This window comes from Vicugna pacos, unplaced genomic scaffold, assembly GCF_048564905.1.
Source record: "Vicugna pacos unplaced genomic scaffold, VicPac4 scaffold_112, whole genome shotgun sequence".
Classification (NCBI taxonomy): domain Eukaryota; kingdom Metazoa; phylum Chordata; class Mammalia; order Artiodactyla; family Camelidae; genus Vicugna; species Vicugna pacos.
This window is the reverse complement of record NW_027328792.1, coordinates 869,752-887,365: the sequence shown is the minus strand read 5'-3', so window position 1 is coordinate 887,365 and position 17,614 is coordinate 869,752. Positions and strand designations below refer to the sequence as shown.

General features: G+C 39.4%; 1 long non-coding RNA gene across 1 annotated transcript; it reads right to left on the bottom strand.

Moving 5' to 3' along the window:
• Nucleotides 1-10,572: 10,572 nt before the first annotated feature.
• Nucleotides 10,573-12,449, bottom strand: LOC140694930 (uncharacterized). The gene is made up of 3 exons (XR_012070595.1): nt 12,422-12,449; nt 11,507-11,701; nt 10,573-10,760 (listed from the first exon to the last, which is right to left on the bottom strand). It is a non-coding gene; the product is annotated as an uncharacterized lncRNA (long non-coding RNA).
• Nucleotides 12,450-17,614: the final 5,165 nt, after the last annotated feature.

The following is a 17,614-nucleotide window of genomic DNA, read 5'->3' as shown; positions in this document are numbered from 1 at the left end:
TCTAACCCACCAGTTAAAAGAACTAGAAACTGAAGAGTAAAAACACCCAAAAGTCAGCAGAAGGAAGGAAATAATTAAGATCTGGGAGGAAATAAATAAAATAGAGATTAAAAGTAATAGAGAAAATAATCAATCAAACCAAAAGCAATTTTTTGAAAGAGTAAATAAAATCGAGAACCTCTGGCCAAACTCACAAAGAAGAAAAAAGAGAGAGCACAAATTTGCAAAATAAGAAAGGAAAATGGAGAAATTACAACAAATAACATAGAAATATAGAATATCATATGAGAATATCATGAAAAACTACATAAAAAAAGGGATAACCTAGAGGAGATGGACAAGTTTCTGGAAACATACAGTCCACTAAAACTGAATCAAGAAGAAACTGACCACTTGAACAAACCGATCACTAGGAATGAAATCGAATTAACAATAAAAAAAGAATCCCTACAAATAAAATCCAGAACTGGACAGCTTCACCAGGGAATTCTGCCACACATACAAAGAAGTACTCCTACCAGTCCTTCTCAAACTCTTCCAGAAGACTGAAAAGAAGGAATATTCCCAAACTCATTCTATGAAGCCACAATCACCCTGATACCAAAACCAGGCAAAGACACCACCAATAAAGGGAATTACAGACCAATATCACTGATGAACACAGATGCAAAAAAGTCCTTACCAAAATACTAGCAAATAGAATTCCACAGCACATAAAAAAGATTATACAACATGCTCAAATGGGGTTCATCTCAGGGACACAAAGGTGGTTTAACATATACAAATCAATCAATGTAATACTTCACATCAACAAGAGAAAGGACTAAAACCACATGATCATCTCAATAGATGCATAAAAGCTTTTGATAAAATTCAACACCCATTTATGATAAAAATTCTCACCAAAGTGGGTATTGAGGGAACATAACTCAACATCATGAAAGCTATATATGACAAACCTACAGCCAGCATAGCACTAAATGGTGAAAACCTCAAAAGCTTCTCACTAAATTCTGGGACAAGACAAGGATGCCACTATCACCACTCCTATTCAACATAGGCTTGGAAGTCCTGACCATAGCAATCAGGCAAGTAAGAGAAGTAAAAGGGGTCTAAATTGGAAAAGAAGAGGTAAAAGTGTCACTACATGCAGATGACACGACACTATATATAGAAAACCCTAAAAGGTCCACACCAAAACTACTAGAGCTGATCGAAGAATTTAGCAAGGTAGCAGGTTACAAGATTAATGTTCAAAAATCAGTTGCATTTCTTTACACTAATGATGAATCAACAGAAAAAGGAAGTAAAGAAATAAAACACTTTAAAATAGCACCCAAAGTAATAAAATTTCTAGGAATAAATCTAACCACAGAGGTGAGAGAATTATACACAGAAAACTATAAACCATTGGTGAAGGTAATTGAAGAAGACTTTAAAAAATGGAAAGGTATCCCATGCTCTTGGATTGCAAGAATCAATATTGTTAAAATGGTCACACTGCCCAGGGCAATATACAGATTTAATGCAATCCCTGTAAAATTACTCAAGACATATTTCATAGAACTAGAACAAATCACAATAAAATTTATATGGAACCATCAAAGACATAGAAATTCCAGGGTATTACTGAAGAAAAAAAAGAAAGAGCCTGGAGGAATAACTCTCCCAGACTTCAGACAATACTATAGAGTTACAGTCATCAAGACAGCATGGTATTGGTACAAAAACATACATATAGACCAATGGAACAGAATAGAGAGCCCAGAAATGAACCCACAAACTTTTGGTCAACTAATCTTCGACAAAGGAGGGAAGAATATACAATGGAATAAAGACAGTCTCTTCAGCAAGATAAACATAAGACAAGATACAATAAACCTCCTAGAAGAAAATACAGGCAAAATATCTGACATACATCTCAGAAATGTTCCCTTAGGGCAGTCTACCCAAGCAATAGAAATAAAAGCAAGAATAAACAAATGGGACCTAAAGAAACTTACAAGCTTCTGCACAGCAAAGGACACCATATGTAAAAAAAAGACAACCTACAGAATGGGAGAAAATTTTTGCAAATGAAACTGACAAAGGCTTGATCTCCAGAATATATAAGCAGCTCAAATGACTTAATAAGAAACAACCAAATAACCTAAACCAAAAATGGGCAGAAGACCTAAACAAGCAATTCACCAAGGAAGACATACAAATGATCAATGGGCACATGAAAAAATGCTCAATGTCACTAATTATCAGAGAAATGCAAATCAAAACAACAATGAGGTATCACCTCAAACCAGTCATAATGGCCATCATTCAAAAATCCACAAATGACAAATGCTAGAGAGGCTGTGGAGAAAGGGGAACCTCCTACACTTCTGGTGGGAATGCAGTTTGGTGCAGCCACTGTGGAAAAGAGTATTGAGTTCCCTCAAATGTCTAGGAATAGACTTGCCATATGACCTATGAATCCTGCTCCTGGGCATGTATCCTGAAGGAACCCTACTTCAGGATGACACCTGCATCCCAATGTTCATAGCAGCACTATTTACAGTAGCCAAGACATGGATATAGCCTAAATGTCCATCAGCGGATGACTGGCTAAAGAAGTGGTATATTTATACAATGGAATACTACTCAGCCATATAAACTGACAATATAGGGCCATTTGCAGCAACATGGATGCTCCTGGAGAATGTCATTCTAAGTTAAGTAAGCACGGTAAGAAGGAATAAAGACAAGTTACCCACAGGTACAGTTATTTTGATTAAAATATCCACACAGAAAGCAAGTCACCCTCACGACTGCTGCCAGGAGGAGCATCTGAGTGTAATAGCCCAGCCAAGCAAAGTAGATTCCGAACTTCTCTCCTTAGAATTTCCTGCAGAAAGACAGAAGGAAGTTTCAGAAGACACAAATAATCACTCTGTAGCTTCATCCTCATGTTAATTTATTTTTTCTTTTTTGGGGGGCATAATTAGGTTTATTTATTTGTTTTTAAATGGAGGCATTGGGGATTGAACCCAGGACCTCATGCATGCTAGACATGCACTCTACCACTGAGCTATACCCTCCCTCCATCATATTAATTTCTGATTCTAAATCAAGGGGGCTTTAAGTTTAAACCTCCGACTCAATTCACTCTTAAAACATATCCGTTTTCATAGCAGCCCCCAAATTCTACCATGAAATAAGAAGTGTTTTATGTATCATAGAAGTACAGATCACTGGCTCACCTGCTGAAGAGAGATAAATGAGAACAGAGCAAAGGAGGGGATGAGGCCAACTCGAGAGCAGATGCAGGGGATCATCACCACTCACTGGACAGTCTGGCACATTCAACAAATCCCCCCAAAAATCATTCTTAACAGGCTTGACACAAGTGGACATCAACAAGTGGCTCAGTCATCTGCTCCTGCCTTATCTCGGGAAAGTCCCTGGAGCAAATGCATCATAAACCACAGATAATAAGGAAATGGCTGATAATGATAACAACTGCGAGTGCAATGTCTGTCTGACAAAATATTTATAAAACTCATTGACATTGAGGGAATGGGAGAGGGCAGGAGGGATGTGGCTGAGGAAGACATTGCCCTGTATTCTTTGTATCTAGCACGTCTGTTGTTCCTAGGTTTTAAAACCTTTTCTCAGTTAATCTGGAGTAGATGGAACAGGCCAGGGAGGCAAGATTAGAAGAAAGGAGGCAGGGCATGAAGTGGTGCCAGGCTGATCCTAAAAGGGAGACCGACACAGACAGGCAGACACAGAGGGTTTAGGGATGAGGTGGAACAATGAGACGGCAGCTCAGGTGTGTCTTGCTGTTGCTGATCCTTCCCTCAACTGGCTCACTGATGATTCGGCAGTGCTGGGTAAAACCTGTGGATTTCCTCAGCTCTGAGTTCTCTCTGAGGCTTCCGGCTCAGTCTGGAGCTAAGATGAGTTCCGTGGGCTTAGCCTAAGGGGGACTCAGCTCTGAGAATAGCCTGGAATCCTGGAAAACTTCACGCAGGAATCCCTTGGGCTGGACCAGTGCTCATAGAGCTGCTGTGAGACCAGCTCCATCGTCAGAGACATGGGCGTGGACCATTCCATGGGGAAAAGGGCTGAGACTGATGCCAAATCAGATAGGAGCGACAAAGTGTGTTCATTCTTATGTGACTGGGCTTTGTGGCCTGCCTCACTGGTGGCAGGCTTAGGATGGTGTCTGGCAGAGAAAACCCTGGCAATGGGTTTGAGATGTCTTGGACTTTCTTGTTAAGCTTTTTGTAATACATTCTTATCAACTATCCATCCTGAAAATGCCAAATTCAAAACTGAAAGAATGTTAGAAGTTGCCTGCTCTAACTGCCCAATGGTAAACACACCCTGCTACAGTTAGAGAGCTGGTCAGGCAGCCTCTGCCTGGATATTTACAGTGACGGGGAGTTCATTACTTCCAAAGGTTACAAGTCGGCAGGAAGGTCAGACAGAATTTTTGAACCTTAAACAGATGTCTGCCTCCTAGTCCTTGCTGAAATGCAAGGAATAATGAGGATCCCTTCAAATGTAGTTTTGCTGATTGTTATCTCTCTCTGCAAAAGCACCCCAATTCTTAACATAAATTTTTCAAAATTCAGCTTTGATTTCTTTTTATCAAACTAATGCCATACATTCAATAAAGAGTCAAACAGTTCTCGAACACCGATTGTAAAAAGGAGCAGTTCCCAACAACTGCCCCATTTCCTGGCCAGAAACAACCACGTTCAGCTCCTACTGCTGACTCTTGGAATACTTACTCCCTTTCTCTGACTAATATCCTTGTAACACAGCCTAATAACTTTTTCAGCTTTATGTATCACCTATTTAACTTTCTATTTTGGAAAATGAGGGTTCAGATCTCTTTCAAACCCCATCTCATCTACATACCCAAACCTTCTTTCTTCCAACCTTTTAATACAGTTACATTATAATTTTCATCAGCTCAGTATCCTTGCTTTACATTATTATTACTCTGTACAGACTATTCAAAGCTGTAGCAATTTGTGCTAGTCTTACCTTTTCTTCCCTACTTTGTTTTCCTGGAGTTAATAATTGTCTTGGTAGTTCATAGCTTAGATTTCTGTGCACTTAACAATTCAACCTCAGACCTTCTCTTAACGAACAACTTTCACAATACTTTCCAATACATTGTCTACAAATTTCATCTCCTTGAATAAATCTCTTCAGATCTCCTTCCACATGGATTAACGACATGCTAGTCTTGTCACAGAGCTCAAGGGGCCACTAGTGGGAAGTAACAAGGGAATACATGGACCAGGAGCAGGGAAAAGATCAACATAATTGCCTTAGCAATACATACTTAAAATAGTGGGAAAATTGTTTTCTTTACAAACACAAACACACACACAAACCCCAAAAGCCCATAAAGAATGATTAAAAAGCGGTCAAACCCATTGCCCTGCCTTCAAATTCTGTATAACACAAAACAAAAATAACAGAAGGAAGATATCAAATAAATATGAATCTCAACTGGGATTGGGTACACTCAGTGGCAGAGTGTGTGCTCAGCATGCATAAGGTCCTAGATTCAATCTTCAGTACCTCCATTAGAAAAAAAAATTAAAAAGAAAAAAAGTTATCAATTTTAAATATTTACATATTAACAAATATCCTCCTTTAAAACTGTGTTCTAAAGGATAACCCGGGTTAAGGAGAAAGTGCCTCTTCGTGACTGATCCTGCTGATAATTGAGGGAGGAAATTAGAGTATGACCACATGAAATAAAATTCCTTATGAAATAATGATCCCGGGTGACAATCATTTTTCGCTGCTGTCATCACAAAAAAGAGAGTCAACTGTAATATTATGTACCTTATGACAGGAGTACAAAACTTCACATAAAAAATATTTTTGCACAAAGTTGAACCTCAATCAGACCAAGCTTTTAGGGGAGGATTAAATCACTTAGCTAAAGCCAATACATAGGATGGAGAAACAAGTCTAACACCATAGGGGAGAATGAAATCAGCCAAACAGGAAATAGAGAAACCCCTCAGCAATTTCAAGGAAAATGAGAAACAGGAAAATTATAGATTAGAACACACTTGAGAGATATGCTAGCTGCAATGTCTGAATCTTGTCTGGATCTTGATTTCAACCCCAAAACTACTTAAAAGTGTATTTTTGTGACAAGCAGGGAATTATTTTGTAACCCTAAAAAAAAGAATATTCCAATTTTATTTGAAAGAGACCTTGTCATTTCACTAATGAAAGGTTAAGCTATGTAGGATTGTCTTCAAAATGACCCCATAGTGGGGGAGGGGAGGAGATGGAGATGAAAGATGCAACAACAGTGACTCTGAGTTTATAATTCTGGAGCTGGGTGACTGATACAGGCAGGCTGGCTGTACTGTTCTCTCTATTTCTGTACATGTTTGAATCTTTCCATAAAATGTGAAACAACAAATAGACTTCAGTGTTTTAAAACCCTCACTTTGAAGGTTAAGAGGTTTGCCCAAGTAGATGGGCAACTGCATGGGGCACTGAGAAAAGAAAGAACAGACACCTGGCTCCAGACCGACCTGGGGCTACCTTGACCCTCCTCTTCTCCTAACCATCCACAGCCAGCCCATAACTGCATCCTGTCAGCCCCACTCCCCAAACGCATTCCTCATTGGCTCCCACCATCTCTCATCTGGCCCAATCCAAGAGCTTCCTACCTGGCCTCCCTGCTTCCTGAGTCCCTGCTATACATTCTCCACATTATCTTTGCAAAATGTGAATGAGAGAAAATTACTTTAGTGCTTAAGCTATCATGACTGCTTCTCACTGCGCTTAGAGTCTACACTCCTTTCCGTGCTCCTGATGCCCTTCTAAACCTCGCGTCTCATCACTCTCACCAGCGCTGGCTCCAGTATCTCCTCAAACCTGCTGAGCACATTTGTGCCTCAGGGCCAATAGACAAGCTGCCTCTATTCCATGGGTGACTTTTCCCAGATCTTCAAATTCCAGCCTCCTTTTCACCATCTCAGCTCACATGTAACCTACTCAAAGATAACTTTCTTAACTCACTTCCCCCCAAGACTCCCATCTCAACACTGTGTTATTTCTTCATTTCAATCTGACATTGTTTCCTTATTTGCCCGATTATTTTTGTTTTCTCGGTTGTCCTTGGCCTGTATCCCCCCAGCAGCCTTGCCCAAACAGCATAAGCTCCCGGGGAGCAGCCAGCGCTGGTGCTCTGAGAAGACACATGCTGAGCACGACATTACAATCACGTGGTGTAGTGAAACGGTGTCGAACAGCAGATACAGAAAAGCAGTGAGAATTTCTCTCTTATTTTATAATTTAAATGAAATATAACATTTACTCCTATTTAATGAAGAATTTGGTAGGTCTTTTTTCCCAGTTCCTAGGCAGCAACCGCTAAAGCTTCCAAATTTCCCAAGATAGGAGTGTCTATGCTATTCATGGTGGAACCTTGGATGGCTTGTGTTCATGAGATGACTCAGGATGGGGACTGGCCAGCCAGAGACACCAACCATGTGGTTAGAGGAGTGGGGCTTTAAGCTTTGTGACAAGTGAGTGGCCACCAGGAGAGGAAGGGGCTCAAAGTTTAGGGCTAAGGAAAGGTTTGACTTACAGTTAGGGTTTGGGTTAGCCGTGTCGGTAGTGACCCAATAAATCATGGCTTTGTAATAAAGCCTGCAGTAAAAACTTGGGGCAACGAAGTTCAGAGTTCCTGTGAGCTTCCTGGTTGTTAACACTCTTGGAGGACTGTCACACTCAGATGCCATGAGGACAACCCTGAGCCCTTCCCACTGGAGTGCTCTCCACAACAGCTCACCTGATGAGACCTAAGGGCTGCTGCTTGTCTGTGCTTCGAGGAGGAGCCCATTCCCTGTACAGAAGGCCCTGATCGCTGGGGCAGCTGAAGTCCTCTGATGGAGGTTGAAGTGGCACTGGGAATCAGAAGCAAACAGGTGAGTGTCACTGTCACAAAATGTTCACATGTTCTGTTGATAAAATCTGGTGCTAATACTTCATGGTCATTTGTAAATAAGGGGCCCTCACTTGCCAGGAGGGATGGAGGTACCATATAATTTTTCATAATTCTCACCCAGGATTAATATTAACCCCTTGAGGGTCATTTGCAAACGTGGGTGGAAAGGAACGCTTAGATGTCACAGTCCTGGGACCACCTTGCAGATGCTTAATGTCCTACAACCGGGCCAGTCTTCCACAGCAAAAATCTAGGCCACCCAAGTGCCCAAACTGCTGCAGTGGAGGGACACCTGATGGTCCAGCCCCCTCTTTGGGCACCCAGAGGAACCTGGACTCTGGCAGGTTAGGGGCAGGGTCAATTCTAAAACCCAGGCATTTTTGTCCCCACAATTCAGTAGTTATTTGGTGACAGCAAATGGAATATAAACAACAAAGTAACTTGACATGATGTCATATATTTAGCTTACTCAAGAAACAAAGTTTAAATCCAGTCATTCTCCTTCCCACCTGACCTACTTTCCTTTCTCTTGTACTAGCACCAGATTATTACCCACCCAGCCTTAACATGGGTCCTGACTCCACTTACCTCCCTCCCAAACACCACATGAGATGATTCCTCAACCTGGATGTGGGACCAGCAATTACAAGAAGCTTTAGTGGAAAAGAACTGGTTATGCACAGATGCCAACTAAACACTGTAGAATCCTGGTGTCCCACATTAGTAATCATGACAGCTGTTTGCAAGTGTCCCCAAAGTTCATTTAAGACTCTCACTGCTAATTTTGCTGGGACATAAATATGAAACATGTGGACTGCTGGGCTGGACTGCTAAGCTGGGTCTCTAATCCAGGAAGCTCAGTGTCTGCTCCCTGCACCCAGCTCCCTGTTCTGTTCATGCATGTGCATCAAGAAGCTGTTTAATGTCCATTTTAATATCTTAAACAGTGCATTTCAATATTGTCTTCATCCACAAATACGTGTACCACACAGTAGTAATGATCAATCTTAGTATTTGCTTTCTTTGGTCTTAGAGAGTCAGATAAACAGATAGCAAAGATAACAAAGTCATAGAGGGCTATAATATAGTATTTCCTTTATTTCAATGACAAGATTTATTTAAAGAGCTTAGATATAACATCCTTGCATTTATGGCATCATTAAGCATCTGAAGCTGTTACATTATAAAAACTTCATTTCTAGCGAGATGTTATCAGTTAGAGAAGCGCTCGTAAATTTGAGGGGTTGCTGTCATCTCAGACGGAGTCCCTAAAAAATGTCAGCAATCTGCAGTATTGCCATCATGACAAGAACCCAGACAGATGAAATTTGGAAAGCCCTGTGGCTTTCTAGTGCACAGACATAAAATGTTATTTCAGAGGGAAAAGCCTGAATTACAGAAAGTGATAAATGAAATGGTCTAACATGCATTTCTCTTTCAAAGAACTAATACGTCTTTTGTCGATAATAACATCTGTCAGTAATTATGAAAAGAGCTGACAGATGCATAGTACTTAATATAAGCCAGGGCTGTTGTATCACTGACACAGATTCATTAATCCCCATAGCATCTCTACGAGGTTGGTACTACAATTATCCCCATTTTATTGGTGAGGAACTTGATAGACACAGAGGGTAAATGACATTTACAAGGTCGACAGCGAGAAACCAACACAGGTGTTCCAGCTTGAGTCTACGCTCTTGGCCACTTCTCTTTTTTTTTTTTTGGTGGTGGGGAGATAATAAGGTAATTCTGGTGGGGGAGGGGAGGTAATTAGGGTTATATGTCTATTTTAGAGGACGTGATGGGGGCTGAACCCAGGACCTTATGCTTGCTAAGCATGCGCCCCATCACTTGAGCTGTGCCCTCCCCTCTAGAGTCTATGCTCTTAGCTTCTAATCCTCACTGTCCCACATGGTAACTGTGGGGGAAGTACAGTTTGTTCATTCATTCGCTCATTAAACTCAGCCTTCCCAGTGCCTGAGATTCAGCAGTGAACAAGACAACATGCTTCCTGCCTTAAATGAGCTTGTCGCCTCCTGATATATTATCTTCATTTTACCCAGGAAGAAACAAGGTCAAGAAGATTAGCCTTTTCCTGTTAACACCGGAGGATACATGAGGTGCTTTATTTCAATTCTGCCATTTGACTTACACCATGGGGAGGGAAAGCTGCCTTGCAAATCCTGGAGCTCACAAACCTGTTAATCCTGAATTTTTTTTAACACTGTCCCTTACTTGATACTTGATCTGAGAAAGGATGAAGTAAACCTAAAAATGTTCTAAGAGAGCTTGTGGTTTATACAAGGTAACTAACCAGCCACTGTTTACTATCCTAACAGGAATCTGTAGGCATATTTCTTTTCTTTCTCTTTTTTCCTTTTTATGGGCAGCTTTTAAAAACCAAATCAAACCAACCAAACCAAATCACTGATAATTCAACAGCAGGTTCTAAATCACCCCCAAGACAGCAGCTAAACTCGGTTTAGACTTACAATGCGGTTTCTGGTGGTTGGATTGGAGAATGTATCTCTATGCTGAATATAAAAGTCATTCACGGAGCTCTTCTCAAATAGGGCAAAGAAAAGCTCTTGTTCCGGTTGTTGATACTTTCATCCACTTGGAGGACTTTCATAAAACATCTCAAGTTATCAAAGGCTGAGGACCGGGTTTTCAGATCATTGGGCTTCAGAGGCAATATTATGTGCAGTATCTCAGCGTATGTACAGAACACCTCCCACAGGGGGTGTACTTTTGCAAATACAAGCTTGTCATCCAAAACCTACATTGGGAGAATGAAAACACAAACCGGGAAAGTATTTTCACATTTTTAGTACACAGATTTTTCTTACGTTGCTGGTAGTTAAAGCACTTGTGTAAACACACACATATGTCACACTGGTAAAAGTGAAGATATAATAAAAATAGATTTGCAATCCATCATACATTTTTGCCTTAAAGATAATTTCTTTGTTGAAATTACTGAAAAGTTATTTAAAATCCTTACAGTTCCTTCGTAAAATAACCAATGTTTTAGATGAAGAAAAGCAAACTTGTTAATTTTTAGTCCAAATTAGTAACTAAAAATAGAAACACCAAAATATTCTTTGCAGTGGTATTGTAATGACAATTTTTTAAATTTCTGAAACCTAGGACTATTTACATATCTGTTCAATATAGTGTTAAACAGCCATTAAAAGGGATTTAAAAGATTTATATTTATTGATATGGAATATATAATAAAAGGAGAAAGTAAAAAAATGTGAAATGATAATTTTCCTTTTTGGAAGGGAAAAATATCTTCATTTGAACAAAAAAAGTTTAGAAGGATTTTATGATTCTTTATGTATAATTAAGGTACAGATGATTTTTAATTCCATTGTTCTTTCATTTTCAATTTTGGGGGGAAACTTTTTATAATAAAAAAATCTTTAAAAATGTTCTTGCATAAATACATTAATAGATATATTTATGACTATATTCTCTGGCTATTAAAAAAGATCTCCTAACTGTAGATCTGAAACATACATTCCATAATGCAGATTCTGAGTGACTCGCCTCCCAGCCCACAGCGAAGGCACGGCTAGTGTGACATGTTTCAAATACCATTCCAAGGAACATGCAGGCTCCCAGCCAATGGCTGCAAGGGGACTGACACTGATCTGGTTGCTCCCAGCTGCAGACCATCACAGATGAGGTTAGATCCACAGGCTCATGTTTTCTCTGTCAAAAGAAATCAGAAAATGTTAGGCTTTTACTTTCACCAGGGAACAAGAAGTTGTTTTTTTATGCAAAAAAATAACAACAAACCAATTTGAACCTGATGAAAAGACATTTACTCAAAACAGCACAGTAGCAATGAAAGTGTTCTGGCAGACAGGGACTTGTTGGATTCCTGTGAGTGCTGGACTCCTCACATGGAATTTCCTTGGCACTCCAGAAGGCCTGTGGTTGTCCTCATGGGTTTGTGGCCATAAGTGGTGCACAAAAGTCTCTGGCTTTGCCACAATTTCAAAGCCTTTTTGGCTTATGAAAGGTTTTGTCCTCAAATGGAGTTTTCTTGAGTCCAGTCACTGATGTCATTTACCAGAGTTACAGTCCAGATCTGATATTCTAGACTCTTAATATCTTGCAGACATTCAAATGGTTCAGGTTTGGATGTGTATTCACCTCTGCAGGCCTGGACCAAGTCCGATAAAGACACCCGGACAAGTTCAGCAAAATAAAAAGAAATTTTCCTCTCTGCAAGACTGAAATGTCTGTGAAGCTATAAAAACATCTGCACCTACAAAAATAGGGAACCAACTCATCAATAACATATCTATCCATAATGCATGGACATTCAAAATAAATACTGTATTTACTCCTATTAAATTCTATCTGGTTTTTGCCAAACTGTGTCCTAAACTGAAAGGAAGGTAGGTAAATGTAGAGATTTTTTACCTTTTAAGGAAAAAGGAACCCTCCTACTCAATTGGTGGGAATGTAAATTGGTGCAGCCTCTATGGAGGACAGAAGAGAGGTTCCATAAAAAAATGAAAATAGACTTCCGTGTGATCCAGCAATCCCATTCATGGGTATATGTTTGGAGAAAAATTTAATTCAAAAAGACACATGCACCCCAATGTTCACAGCAGCACTATTTAAAATAGCCAAGACACTGAAACAACCCAAATGTTCACTGACAGATGACTGGATAAAGAAGTTGTGGTATATTATATATATATATATATGTATATATACATGTATACATATATATACACACACATATATACATACCATGAACACACACACAAATGGAATACTGTTCAGCCATTAAAAAATAAAATAATGCCATTTTCAATAACATGGATGGACCTACAGGGTATTATGCTAAGTGAAATAAGTCAGAGAAAGATAAACAAATATTCTATGTATTAACTTATATGTATATCTAAAAAATAAAACAAATTAATGACTATAATAAAACAGAAATAGACTCACAGGTACACAGAACAGACTTGTGGTTACCAATGGGGAGAAGGAGAAGAGGGGAGGCAGGGAGGGGTTAGGGGATTGAGAGGTAAAAAGTACTACGTATAAAATGGATAGGTTACAGGGCTGTATCATACAGCACAGGGAAATATAGCCATTATTTTATGGTGACTTTAAATGGAATATAATCTATGAAAATGTTGAGCCTCTATTTTGTACACCTGAAACTAATATGATGTAAATCAACGACTCAATTACAAAATTTTTAATCAAAGTTTTCTTTTCATATTATTTGCAATAAGTTAGAAGCCAGCACTCTCAATAGAAACATAGTGCAAGTCACAATTTTCTAGTAATTCCATTTAGAAAATAAAAAGCAATAAGTGAAATTAATTCCAGTAATAATTACATTTATCCCAAAATATCCAATACACTATCATTTCAAAAGTGTGATTGACACTTTTAAAACTTATTAATAATATTTTACATTATTTTTGTTGTATGAAGTCTTGAAAATCTATTATGTATTTTCCACTTATAGAACATCTCAATTCACAATAGCCACATGTGGCTCGTGGCTACCATACTAGACAGACCAGATTACACCATTCACACTTCTGATAAATTAGCTGCTCTTTCTTATTTAAAAAACTTGCAGAAAAGGGTTTAGATATGGCCTCTATCAAACAAAGCAACCGTGACGGTTGGGGATTATCTTCATTATAAAGTGAAAAATAAAGGTAAGAGAGCCATGCTTACACGTATGTTAATGTAACAATACCTTCTTAATTCATTCAGGACTTTACAATCTTTCTTCATATGCCAAGGATTCACTGTCACTGCGCAATGTTTTTCACTATTATCATCTTCGTGATTGAGAGGCTTCTGATGACCCTGCTTTGTGCATCTGTACATAAATTAACAAAACAGAGAAAAAGACCTTATTTAAGATAATTTAGGGGGGAGGGTATAGCTCAAGTGGACGATCATGTTCTTAGCATGCCCAAGGGCCTGGGTTCAATTCCCAGTACTTCTTCTAAAAATAAAATAAATAAATAAAAACCTAATTACCACCCCCCAGCAAAAAATTAATTTATTACTTTAATTAAAAGTTAAAAAAAGATAATTTAGTGCAGGCTTATCAGGCTACAAGAGCTACAATGAATGCCCCCACCCATTAATTTAGAAGAAGTCTCACAGTATTTCTCAACATAAAGGCTAAAATATAATTGAGAACACTTCCTGATGGTCAGAATCATTTTAACAAAAATGTAGATAATTACGTCCGTGGTGTCAAATTTCTGTAAGAGTTGGGCATGGAACATTTAGTAAAAGTGATTTGGCAGCTATCTTTGAAAGAAATGCTGAGAAATGATCTTTTCTGTTGGAAATTAGCCTGCTTTTAAATTCTTCAGTAGGCATACGTGTTTACAAACCAGGCAGGAACTGGATTATATTTTACATATACTTTAGAAACTGATTTGAATTTTGCCCTTTACCTGCAAGGCTATTTCTTAGGTAATAACATAAGCCCATTTCTTAGGTAATAACATAAGCAGGCCACTATACTAAATTTTTTTTCCCTGTTTGCTTAATCCTCACAACAACTCTGTAAGCTGCTATTATTACCCCCATATAACAGATAAAGAGCTTGAGGCAGAAAATAATTTGGGTAACTTGGTAAATGGTGGAGCTGGGTAAGACTGCAGCCAGTCTGACACTCAAGTCCATTCTTTTCACCAATGTCGGATACTGCTACCTACATTCAGCAATGACCGCTAATTTCATATTTAAGTGTGTCATTTCAAAAAGTGCAAAGCTATATTAGTACTGCTGTGTAAATTATCCGTTTGAGATGTGATTGCCAAAAGAAAAAAAGAAATAAAATCAGGGTGCCACTGAGGGGAGGGCAAACTGCATATGGACGGACACAAGGGGACTTTATGAGGACAAAGTTGCACAAATCTAGAAATAGATAAAATGGCTGACTTGTACAATTATAATGTGTGAATTTTATGGCCTGTAAATTACACCTTAATACAGCTATTAAATTAAGAAACTGGGATACCAAATTAAGACTAAAACACATATATATATCACACAAAGAACAACAGGCAAATATCAATATTTACAGCACCATTTTCCTTCATGCAGCTTCCGATCCTCACCCGTTCCTGAAAGGATGATTCATTTTTAAAATAGTCTTTAAATTTATTCAGCAAATAATTTTTGACTGCCTACTATGTACCCAGGACTAGTCTAGGCACTTGGAATAGATCAATAAACAAAACAAAATTCCTGTCCTCACGGAGCTTGGTTGGAGTCTAGCTGGGATGGGGGTGGAGATGACAATTCACACAACAGAGCAGCAGAGGAGGTGGCATGTTAGGAAAGAGGAACCATGGAAAAATCAAAAAAGGGCAAGGTAAAGAGAGCTGAGGGTATGGGATGAGGGTGATGTTGTATTAAATACCAGAGCAGGCCACACTGAGGACTGAGGTTAGAACTAAGACTTGGAGGTAAGAAGTCCCAGGTGGACGGAATAACCATCACCAAGGGCAGCACACACCTCACATGTTCCAGAATGGGGACACGGCTGGAGCTGCAGAGAAGGGTCAGTGCAGGTCCTTCATGGCCTTGGAGGACATTGTAAGGACTGTGGCTTTTACCCAGAGTGAAATGGGGAGGCACTGCAGAAGGACGACACTATCTAACTTAGGTTTTCGAGGCTCACTTGACTGCCGGGTGAGAATAGTCAAAACGGGTCAGAGATGAAAGGTGGGAAGCCTCTGAAAAGGGCTGTGCAGGAGGAGAGGACAGTGGCTCAGGGCAGGGAAGCAGCAGTCGAGGCAGGAGCCATGGTGAGAAGTGGCTGGGTTCTGGATATGGTTTAAAGGCAGTGTTAAACCAGATCTATTGACAGAATTCATGTGGTATGTCAGTGAAAGTCAGAGTAACTCTAAGCTTTTTAACCCAAGCAGCTGGATGGATTAAGTTTCCACTAACTGAATGGGGGAGGTTGCAGGAAGAACCAGTTTGGGGGGTAGGAGAACAAAGGGCTCAGTTTTTACACATGTTGCTTTTAAGATATCAGAGTTTCAATTGAAGGTGTCAAATCAGTAGAAGATTGTAAGAGTCCAGAGTTGGAGAGAAAAATTCTAGCAGGAGACAGAAATGTGGGAATCATGGGTCACACAGGTGGCACAGGAAGACATGAAACCCAGGTAGTCAAACATTAAGATAACCTGGCATTAACCATAGAAGTTGTCCTTGAGGGCCTGCCTAGTAGGTGTGGATATCAGTCCTAATTCCTGACCACTCGAGTTTTAAAAAGCAACTTACAAATGAATTCGTGCAAGACACTGCCTCCAGTGGGTGGGTCCAGAGCTGGAGTGGGAGAATTGGATGGTGCACGCTACTCCCTACGGTAGAATGTGTGTGTGTGTACACATGTGTGTGTGCGCAGGGGGATGAGATACACCTGCTTAAGAAAAAGAGCAAGTAAGTCTAGAAGCTGAAAGATGAAAGAACATCCAGATATGGTAGAGGGAACAGGGGAAACACTGTGTACTGTAAGACATATGCCCATAATGCCATTTCCCACCATCCTTTCATCAGGAACACAGTTGGAAAGGGGGGAATTATGTAGATACGTGTGATGTACACAAACTTTCTGACTATGTAACACTGAATATCTACATATGTAGCAAGTTAATGATATTTATATCTGCTTCAAATTTAAAAACAAGTTCACAACAGAGGGAAAATAAAATACTGAGGACTGGTAGAAGTATCATAGAAGGCCTTTCAATGCTCAGAATGGAAGCAAAAGCAGCTTCACCCCACAAAGAATGTCAATAAGAGTCAAGAATGTTTATATTTGCTTAAGAAATTGAGAGTTACAACTTCCTGCTTTAAAGAATTAACATAAGACAGATACCACACTATAAGCAACGTCTATACTGGAGATTTCTTAAAGCTATTTTAGTTCCTGCTTGTTCTGATGTACTCCAGAAACTCTGCAAAGAAAACCTTCTATTCAAAGGCTTAAAGGAATAAAAAAAGAAATAACACTGCATTCTTTTCAGTGTTCTCTGTACTGAAAGTCAATTGCAAATGCAGCACCCTGCCACAGGTCTACATTTTTAACAATAAAGACCTTTGCGCAATTTTTCAATTGCTATGTGACTTTGGGTCAGTCTCTCACTAAGAAGCAGAATGGAGTACCAGAAAATGACACATCAGGTCTAAAACTACAGATGTGGGAGATGAACCTACACCAGGAAACAGCTAAGTGGGAGGGTAAGGTTTACCTTTTAAGTTACCGTAAGTGCAGTTACACCTGCTCCCTGCTTCCCCTGTGAAGTGAAGAGCTAGTCTTTTCCAGAAAAGCTCTCATTCTGAGAACTGTCTTCTTTAAAATATTCGGAGATTCTCTTTTAAGGTTCTTTCACTTTTAAGCCTTTCCCCAACTCTACATCCTATAACAAGTGTAAAAATTATCCTATAGCCTATTGTTACAGAACATACTCTACAAAAGCTGAGGTTTCCCGGGGTTTGGATCCCAGAACTCTGCTACCAGATAATCCTAAAGCTTTCCTTCCATAACAGACTCTTCTGCCAATTCCCAGCTGCGGGCAAATTCGGCTTCTCAGACCAGGT